Below are 11054 nucleotides of genomic sequence, written 5' to 3' on the forward strand. Positions count from 1 at the left end.
TTCAAATAGAGCCAAATAAATACTTTAAGAATTCTATTAGTTGTTCTTCCAAATGTTTATAATTAGTACATAATTTATATTTGTTTATAGGTCAACAATAAAATTTAAGTTATGAAACACTTACTGATTTCACCTTCTAACGAAAATATTAATTAGGAATAGTCAAAATAAATTAGAAAATCAATTACATACATACAACTAAGCACAAAATCAGATATGGTGTTACATTCCTTAAGACTGAGGGCCAACCTTTCTCTTTTATGGAAATGCAGATTATAGTCACATATATTAATGGTAATTAGGCAGAAATGAAAAAAATGAATTTTAAGGAGGCAGATGGCAAAACAAGAGGTGAAGTAAAAATATCCCAGCTTGCTTCATCACAACATATACACTCCTGGAAATGGAAAAAAGAACACATTGACACCGGTGTGTCAGACCCACCATACTTGCTCCGGACACTGCGAGAGGGCTGTACAAGCAATGATCACACGCACGGCACAGCGGACACACCAGGAACCGCGGTGTTGGCCGTCGAATGGCGCTAGCTGCGCAGCATTTGTGCACCGCCGCCGTCAGTGTCAGCCAGTTTGCCGTGGCATACGGAGCTCCATCGCAGTCTTTAACACTGGTAGCATGCCGCGACAGCGTGGACGTGAACCGTATGTGCAGTTGACGGACTTTGAGCGAGGGCGTATAGTGGGCATGCGGGAGGCCAGGTGGACGTACCGCCGAATTGCTCAACACGTGGGGCGTGAGGTCTCCACAGTACATCGATGTTGTCGCCAGTGGTCGGCGGAAGGTGCACGTGCCCGTCGACCTGGGACCGGACCGCAGCGACGCACGGATGCACGCCAAGACCGTAGGATCCTACGCAGTGCCGTAGGGGACCGCACCGCCACTTCCCAGCAAATTAGGGACACTGTTGCTCCTGGGGTATCGGCGAGGACCATTCGCAACCGTCTCCATGAAGCTGGGCTACGGTCCCGCACACCGTTAGGCCCTCGTCCGCTCACGCCCCAACATCGTGCAGCCCGCCTCCAGTGGTGTCGCGACAGGCGTGAATGGAGGGACGAATGGAGACGTGTCGTCTTCAGCGATGAGAGTCGCTTCTGCCTTGGTGCCAATGATGGTCGTATGCGTGTTTGGCGCCGTGCAGGTGAGCGCCACAATCAGGACTGCATACGACCGAGGCACACAGGGCCAACACCCGGCATCATGGTGTGGGGAGCGATCTCCTACACTGGCCGTACACCACTGGTGATCGTCGAGGGGACACTGAATAGTGCACGGTACATCCAAACCGTCATCGAACCCATCGTTCTGCCATTCCTAGACCGGCAAGGGAACTTGCTGTTCCAACAGGACAATGCACGTCCGCATGTATCCCGTGCCACCCAACGTGCTCTAGAAGGTGTAAGTCACCTACCCTGGCCAGCAAGATCTCCGGATCTGTCCCCCATTGAGCATGTTTGGGACTGGATGAAGCGTCGTCTCACGCGGTCTGCACGTCCAGCACGAACGCTGGTCCAACTGAGGCGCCAGGTGGAAATGGCATGGCAAGCCGTTCCACAGGACTACATCCAGCATCTCTACGATCGTCTCCATGGGAGAATAGCAGCCTGCATTGCTGCGAAAGGTGGATATACACTGTACTAGTGCCGACATTGTGCATGCTCTGTTGCCTGTGTCTATGTGCCTGTGGTTCTGTCGGTGTGATCATGTGATGTATCTGACCCCAGGAATGTGTCAATAAAGTTTCCCCTTCCTGGGACAATGAATTCACGGTGTTCTTATTTCAATTTCCAGGAGTGTAGATCGAAGGTGAGGACACCCTATCCACATTCCTCTGGAACATCAGCACATTCTCTCCCATTCACTTCACCTGTCCACCTCAGTCCAACAAGCCACCTTCCTTGAAGTTGATATTGACCTCCACCTTAGAGATGGCTATATCAGTACCTCCATTCATATCAAACCTATATGTCAACAATATGTCTATTTCAACAGCTGCCACCTGCTCCATATCAAGAAATACCTTCCATACACCCTAGCAGCCTGTGACTGTTGCTTCTGTAGTGATGAGTAGTCCCTCTCAAAATACACCATGGGTCACATTGAAGCTTTCAAAGACCATAATTATCCTCCCAATATTGTACAGAAACAGATCTCCCATGACTTATCTCTACAGCCACCCCACACCTCCTGAAGTCCCACTGTTCAACCACAAAGGAGCATTCCTCTCATGACTCAGTACTACCCAGGACTGGAGCAACTGAATCAGATTCTCTGCAATTGTCTTCACTACCTCTCATTGTGCCCTGAAATGAGGAATGTGCTACCTATTACTCTTATTACCCTTACCACACCTCCCACAGTGGTATTCCACTACCCACTGAACTTACTCAACATCCTTGTCCATTCCTACTCCACAATTGGTCCCAACCTCTTGACTAATGGCCCAGAACCCTCTAATAGATGTAGATGCAAGAGCTGTCCCATGTGTCCTCCCACCACCACCTCGTCCAGTATGGTCACAAGCATTACCTTCCCTGCCATAGGCAGGATTACCTGTGAATGCAGTCATGTAATCTACAAGATAAGCTGCTACCACTGTGATGCATTCTATGTGGGTGTGACAACCAACAAGCTGTCTGTCTGCACGAATGGCCATCAACAAACTATGCTGCAGAAACAGCTGGACCAATCAGTTGCTGAGCATGGTGGCTAACATAACGATTCTTCACTTCAGTGACTGTTCACATCCTGTTTCATCTGGATTCTTCTACTGTCACCATCTTTTCTGAAATGTGCAGGTGGGATCTCTCCCTGAAATATATCCTATGATCCCCTAACCCCCCTGGTCGCAACCTATGTTAGTCGCCTCCCTTTCACCCATGTACTCTCTTCCCTCAGTTCCACTCCAGCACTACACAGCCTTCTGTTCCACCAACCCATGCACAGACTTTTTATTTCTCTCCTTTTCCACTGCCTTCACACCCCCTCCTTCCTGTGGCCTCCTGACAGCACCAGCTGTCACACGCTTCCTGTCACATCCCTGTGTGTGTGTGTGTGTGTGTGTGTGTGTTTGTGTGTGTGTGTGTTTGTTTGTTTTTGTGTGTGCTGGTGCGCTGTCTACTTCAGAAGAAGACCATTTGCCTGAAAGCTTACTTGTTTAACTGTTTTTGTTATGCCTGTCTGTGACTCAACATCTCCACTATACGGTGAACAACAGTCTATCTTTTTCATCATATTGTCATTGTTCCATCCTGACTTTCCATTGGATAAATGATATTTTATGTACCAGTATTATTGGATTTCTGGAATGTGTAGTTTAAATGGAATGTTTTAGCATGACTTTGGAAGTATTAGAAGAAATTCTATACTGCCCAACACTATGTTGAAGTGGGATCTTTGTGAGATATTGAGGAGATGCTGGTGGTAGAGGAGATGTGCTAATAATGATGCTATTTGTGACAATATGATGATGTTTACAATAATATTGAGATGATGCTGTTGAAGATGGAGTAGAGGATGAATATAGTTAAGGCAAGGGAAATGTGTTCTAAGGTGTGTCATATTCATTTACGTCCAAGCGTATGTGTCTGTGTTTGGAAATACCTTGAGAGTTCATTAGCCTAAATAGTTACTGTTGTTCTGATGATCAAGAGGAAAGAAAATTGAGAACATCTAAGGACTTTTGTGATAAAAGACATGTCCCTGGGACAATAGCAACAATCAAAATAGTAAAACAAAGAGTTGTGGAAAATATTTGTAATGTTGAGGTGTTACTGACTGCTGATTTACACCCACCAGAATGTTTGAAACATTGAAACAAGTCTGACTATTTATAAAAGAGTGAGATGCAAACAAAATATCAAAAAGATATTTGAAGACATTTTTCTAAATTTTACTAAAAGAATGAAATTGCTATGAAACAGTTCTGCTTTTATAAACACATCTTATACTATAAGACTTCACCTAAAAATCATGTATCCAAATGGAAATGGAAAATACCATTTTATATGTTATTCAAATTTTGCTTTTGTGTTTGCCAATGATCAATTATATGCCAATTTCTCATTATTTTGCCACAAGATACTGAATAATTATTTAGAGTGCCTGATGGAGTAAATGTACAGCCAATTAGTTAAATTATTTTCATTTTTTTATCATCTACAAAGTAGTCATTGTGATATTTTTGTACAGAAATCTATCAGCTATGCTATTTGATCTAATTAGTATGGTGTTATAATAATATCTTACCTTTGAAGATCCATGAAAACTGCTTAATGTATTTGAATTTTGTTTAGGTTTATTGCTGCATGGTTTAAAGGATATGCTTGTGCACAGGTTTCTCTGTAAATTTTGTTATAAGGAAAACTAAAACTTAAATTTTCTTCTTGTATACTGCAAAATAATCGCTTTGTCATTGAATTTAAAGCTTTGTAATGAGTCTGTTAGAAACAAATTTTATTCATTATGCCAATTCCAATTTACGTTGTTTGTGTTAGTTACATGTCATCACTGCTATAACACTCACATACACTAAGGTGACAAAAGTCATGGGAAAGTGATATGGACATATACATATGGCAGTAGGAAAATGTACACAAGGTATAAAAGAGCAGTGCTTTGGTGGAATTGTCATTTGTACCCAGGTGACTCATGTGAAAAGATTTCCGATTTGATGATGACCACATGATGAGAATCAACAGACTTTAAATGTTGGAGCTAGATGCATGCGACATTCCATTTTGAAAATCATAAAGGAATTCAGTATTCTGCAATCCATGGTGTCAAGAGTGTGCTGAAAATGCCAAATTTCAGGCATTATCTCTCACCATGGACAGTGCAATGGCTGACAGCCTTCTTTTAATGACTGAGAGCAGTAGTGTCTGTGCTGTGCTCACAGCAAGCAACACCAAGTAGCAGAAATAAATGAGTGATGTAAGATAAATGTATCTGTTAGGACAGTGTAGCAAAATTTAGTGTTAATGGGCTGTGGCAGTAGATGACCAATGTGAATGCCAAAAAATGTTCAAATGTGTTTAAATTCCTAAGGGACCAAACTGCTGAGGTCATCGGTCCCTAGACTTATACACTACTTAAACTAACTTATGCTAAGAACAACACACACACACATGCCCGAGGGAGGGCTCAAACCCTGGCAGGAGGGGCCGCAATATGAGTGCCCTTGCTAACAGTATGACATCTCCTACAGCTTCTCCCCTGGGCTTATTACCACTTTATTTGGGCCCTAGATGACTGGATGATGGTCAGATGAGTCCTGATTTCACAGTTGGTACATGCTGATTGTAGGGTTTGATTGTGGTCCATACCCCATGAAGCCATGGACACAGGTTGTCAACAAGGCCCTGTGTGAGTTGGTTGTTGGCTCCACAATGGTGTGGGCCATGTTTGCATGGAGTGAACTGGATCCTCTGGTGGAACTGAAAAGATCACTGACTGGAAATGCTTATGTTCAGCTACTTGGACACGATTTGCAACAATTCATGGATGTAATGTTCCCAAGCTATGATGGAATTTTTATAGAAGACAATGCACCATATAACAGGGCCACAGTTGTTTGCAGTTGGTTTGACAAACATTCTGGACAGTTCAAGTGATTGGTTTGGCCATTCAGATCACTTGACATAAATCTCATTAGACATTTATGGGACATACATAACCAAGACATCAGTTCATGCATAAAATCCTGCATCAGAAACACTTTCACAGTTATGGATGCCTATAGAGTTCAGTATGGTTCAATATTTCTGCAGGGGCTTCCAATGACTTATCGAGTCCAAGCCACATTGATTTACTGAACTACAACAGACAAAATGAGGTCTGATGTAATATTAGGAGGTATCATATGAATTTTGTTCCTCAATGTATATTGCACACATTTAACTTCAGAAAATTTAATTATCTTACATTTTTCAAAATTTGTGCTTTGGGCTGTTGTTATTTTGGTATCAGAATTTTGTTCACATGTTGACTAGGTTGACTAGGGGGGGAGGAGGGGGGGGGACAGGGCTACAGTACTGGAGCTGGTTGATTTCTGTAAATCTAGAAACAAAAATCTCATATTTTTCCATAAACAGAACTGCTGTATGATAATAACGTGAGTTTTATTAACAAACTAATTTGACATCAATATGCAGTAGGATTTTGGAACATATATTGCGTTTGAACATTATTAATTACTTTGAAGAGGATAGTCTATTGACGCACAGTCAACACAGATTCAGAAAACATTATTCTTGTGAAACACAACTAACTCCTTACTCCATGAGGTGTTGAGTGCTATTGAGAAGGAATTTCTAACTGATTTCATATTTCTAGATTTCCAGAAGGCTTTTGACACTATGCTGCACAAGGTGTAGAGCCAGTGTCTTTGATTGTTAATCAAAATTCATCAGTCCCAGGTTCAAGTCCCGCCACCACTTATATTTTGATTAATAATCAGCATTCGTGGCTGAAGACTTCCAGCATAAGAAGTCACCCTCATTCTTCCAATGGCCTTGTCAAAGAGGGCAGAGGAGTGGACAGAGGTTCAGGGCATTTCCCTTCTTGTCCCAAAAGGCAGAAGAATCAGCAATGATCAAATCCATGAGGATGCAGAAGGCAATGGAAACCACTGCATTAAAGACATGTAATGTGTATTCACATGATATGTGGCCTATAATTGAAAAAGGATCACGATGATCTCTCCATTGGCAAAAGATTCTGGACTAGTCCCCCATTCTCCAGGAAGGGACTGCATAAGGGGAGGTGACCCTGAGAAAAAGACTGAATAATCGACAAAAGGATGACATTCTATGAGTCAGGGTGTAAAATGTCAGAAGCTTGAACATAGTAGGGAAACAAGAAAATCTTAAAAGGGAAATGCAAACATTCAGTCTAGATATAGTAGGGGTCAGTGAAGTGAAATGGAAAGAATACAAGGATTTCTGGTCAGATGAGTATAGGGCAATATCAGAAGTAGCAGCAGAAAATGGTATAATGGGAGTAGGATAGGAACATAGAGTGTTTCTGTGAACAGTTAAGTGATAGGGTTGTTCTTATCAGAATCGACAGCAAACCAACACGGACAAAGATAGTTCAGGTATACAAGCCGACATCACAAGCTGAAGATGAAGTGATAGAGAAAGTATATGAGGATATTTCAAGGGTAATACAGTACATAAAGGGAGATGAAAATCTAATAGTCATGGGGGACTGGAATGCAGTTGATGAGAAGGAGAAGAAGAAAAGGTTACATGAGACTATGGGCTTGGGACAAGGAATGACAGAGGAGAAAGACTTAATTGAGTTATGTAATAAATTTCAGCGAGTAATAGTGAGTACTATGTTCTAGAATCACAGGAGGAGGAGGTATACTTGAGAAAGGCCAGGTGATACAGAAAATTTCAGTTAGTTTACATGGTCAGACAGAGGTTCCAAAATCATATACTGGATTGTAAGGTGTACCCAGCAGCAGATATAGATGCAGATCACAATATAGTAGTGATGAATAGTAGGCTGAGGTTTAAGACATTAGTAAGGAAGAATCAATGTGCAAAGAACCGGGATACCAAAGTACTAAGGAATGATGATATATACTCTAAGTTCTCTAAGGCTGCAGATACAGGAATAAAGAATAGCTCAGTAGACATTACAGTTGAAGAGGAATGGACATCTCTAAAAAGGGGCATCACAGATGTTGTAAAGGAAAACATAGGTACAAAGAAGGTAACTGCGAAGAAACAGTGGGCAACAGAAGAAATACTTCAGTTGATTTACGAAAAAGGAAGTACAAAAATGTTCTGGGAAACTCAGGAATACAGAAATACAAGTCACTGAGGAATGAAATAAATAGGAATTGCAGGGAAGCTAAGATTAAATGGCTGTATTAAAGATGTGAAGAAATTATAAAACAAATGATAGTTGGAAGGGCATACTCAGCATATAAAGGATAGTCAAAACAACCTTTGGTGACATTAAAAGCAAGGGTGGTAACATTAAGAGTGCTATGGGAGTTCCACCGTTAAATGCAAAGGAGAGAGCAGATAGCTGGAAATAATACATTCAAAGCCTCTATGAAGGGGGAAGATTTGTCTGATGTGATGGAATAAGGAGCAGAGAGGGGGAATACAGTATTAGAATCAGAATTTAAAAGAGCTTTGGAAGATTTAAGATCAAATAAGCCAGAAGCAGTAGACAACATTCCATCAGAATTTTTAAAATCATTGTGGGAATTGGCTACAAAAGACTATTCTCATTGGTGTGTAGAATGTACGAGTCTGGCAACATACCATCTGACTTTCAAAAAAATATCAGCCACACAATTTTGAAGACTGCAAGACCTGACAAGTGTGAGAATTATCGCATAATCAACTTAACGGCTCATGCATCTAAGTTACTGACAAGAATAATGTAAAGAAAGGTGGAAAAGAAAATTAAGGATGTGCTAGATGACGATCAGTTTGACTTTAGAAAAGGTAAAGGCGTGAGAGAGGTAATTCTGATGTTGCAGTTGGTAATGGAAGCAATACTAAGGAAAAATAAAGACACGTTCACAGGATATGTTGACCTAGAAAAAGTGTTAGACAATGTAAAATGGTGCAAGATGTTTGAAATTCTGAGAAAAATAGGCATAAGCTATAGGGAGAGATGGGTAATATACAATATGCACAAGAGCCAAGAGGCAATAATAAGAGTGGACAACCAAGAATGAAGTGCTTGGATTAAAAAAGGTGTAAGACAGGGATGTAGTATTTTGCCCCTACTATTCAATCTGTACATTGAAGAAGCGCTGATGGAAATAAAAGAAAGGTTCAGGAGTGGAATTAAAATTCAAGGTGAAAGGCTATCAATAATACAATTCACTGATGACATTGTTATCCTGAGTGAAAGTGGAGAAGAATTACACGATCTGCTGAATTGAATGAACAATCTAATGAGTACAGAATATTGAGTGAGAGTAAATTTAAGAAAGACAAAAGTAATGAGAAGCAGCAGAAATGAGAACAGCAAGAAACTGGACTGATGGTCAAGAAGTAGATGAAGTTAAGGAATTCTGCTACCTAGGCAGTAAACTAACCAATGATGGATGGAGCAAGGGGGACACCAAAAAGCATACTAGTAATGGCAAAAAGGACATTCCTGGCCAAGAGAAGTCTACTAGTATCAAACATAGGCCTTAATTTGAGGAAGAAATTTCTGAGACTGTACATCAGGAGTACAGCACTGTATGGTAGTGAAACATGGACTGTGGGAAAACTGGAACAGAAGAGAATCGAAGCATTTGAGATGTGGTGCTACAGGCGAATGATGAAAATTAAGTGGACTGATAAGGTAAGGAATGAGGAGGTTCTGTGCAGATTCAAGAGGTAAGGAATATGTGGAAAATGCTGATAAGGAGAAGGGACAGGATGATAGGACATCCGTTAAGACATTAGGGGATGACTTCTATGGTACTAGAGGGAGCTGTGGAGGGCAAAAACTGTAGAGAGAGATAGAGATTGGAATACATCCAGCAAATAATTGAACATGTACATTGCAAGTGCTACTGTGAGGTGAAGAAAATCATCTCAGTTATATGACTGGATTCATGATTTGCTGTCAGAGAGGTCACAGTTCATAGTAATTGATGGAAAGTCATTGAGTAAAACAGAAGTGATTTCTGACATTCCCTAAGGTAGTGCTATAGGCTCTCTGCTATTCCTTATCTATATAAATGAGTTAGGAGACAATCTAGGCAGCCATCTTAGGTTGTTTGTAGATGATGTCATTTATCATCTAATAAAGTCATCAGAAGATCAAAACAAATTGTAAAACAATCTAGAAAAGATATCTGCATGGTGTGAAAATAGTCAATTGACCCTAAATAATGAAAAGTGTGTGATGATCCACATGAGTCCTAAAAGGAGTTTGCTAAACTTGGTTTACATGATAAATCAATCAAATCTAAAGGCAATAAATTCAGCTAAATACCTAGGAATTACAATTACGAGCAACTCAATTTGGAAAGAAGACATAGGAAATGTCGTGGGGAAGGCAAAATAAAGACCGCGTTTTATTGACAGAACTCTTAGAAAAAGTATCAGATCTACTAAAGAGAGTGCCTACACTATGCTCTACTAAAGAGACTGCCCACACTACACTTGTCTCTCCCCATTTGCAGAACTGCAGCCTGATCTGGTATCCTTACCAGATTGGATTAACAAAGTACATTGAGAAAGTTCAAAGAAGAGCAGCACATTTAGTATTGTCCAAAAATAGGGGAGAGATTGTGATGGCCTTGATACTGGATCATTGACATAATACAGGATTTGGGGTGGACCTCATTAAAACAAATGCATTTTTAATTGCAGTGGAATCTTCTCAGAAAATTACAATCACCAACTTCCTCCTCTGAATTCGAAAATATTTTGATGATGCATAAGGAGGCATGACCATCATATTAAAATAAGGTAAATCAGAGCTCCCATGGAAAGATATAGGTGTTCATTTTTTCCACTCCCTGTTTGAGATTGGAATAACAGAGACTTATCATGATAGTGGTTCAATGAATCCTCTGCAGGGCACTGAAGTGTGATTCGCAGACTATCCATGTAGATGTAGATGTAGAAACAGTAATTATAATTTGAAACTATTGTCCTTATTCATATTTATGTGGTTTATTCTGAAAACAATTTACAAAACATAGAATATTGTATTAAGCTCTTTCAATTTACAGATCAATACTCTCAAATATCTCCAGGCTGCAAGAATTTTTATGCATCATTTAGAAATATGGTGGTAGTGTGATGAAAGTTTGTGTTTTATGGCATGTGAACTATCCATCTTAAGACTGTGATGATAAAGAATGTATACTGGATTTGTTGCATTTTACTGAAGTATGACATGAAGAAAATAAAAGGAAAGGTTAAATATTATCACACAGTAGAATCCTCATTTATCAAGAACTAAACCCAACACACCTACCTGGCAACAAGCCATTATTTGGTCAAAGATCTACATGAACCAGATTTGTACATTTTTTAGTTCTTAAGGGTTATCTT

Source organism: Schistocerca nitens, chromosome 1 (genome assembly GCF_023898315.1).
Source record: "Schistocerca nitens isolate TAMUIC-IGC-003100 chromosome 1, iqSchNite1.1, whole genome shotgun sequence".
In the NCBI taxonomy this organism is placed as follows: Eukaryota; Metazoa; Arthropoda; class Insecta; order Orthoptera; family Acrididae; genus Schistocerca; species Schistocerca nitens.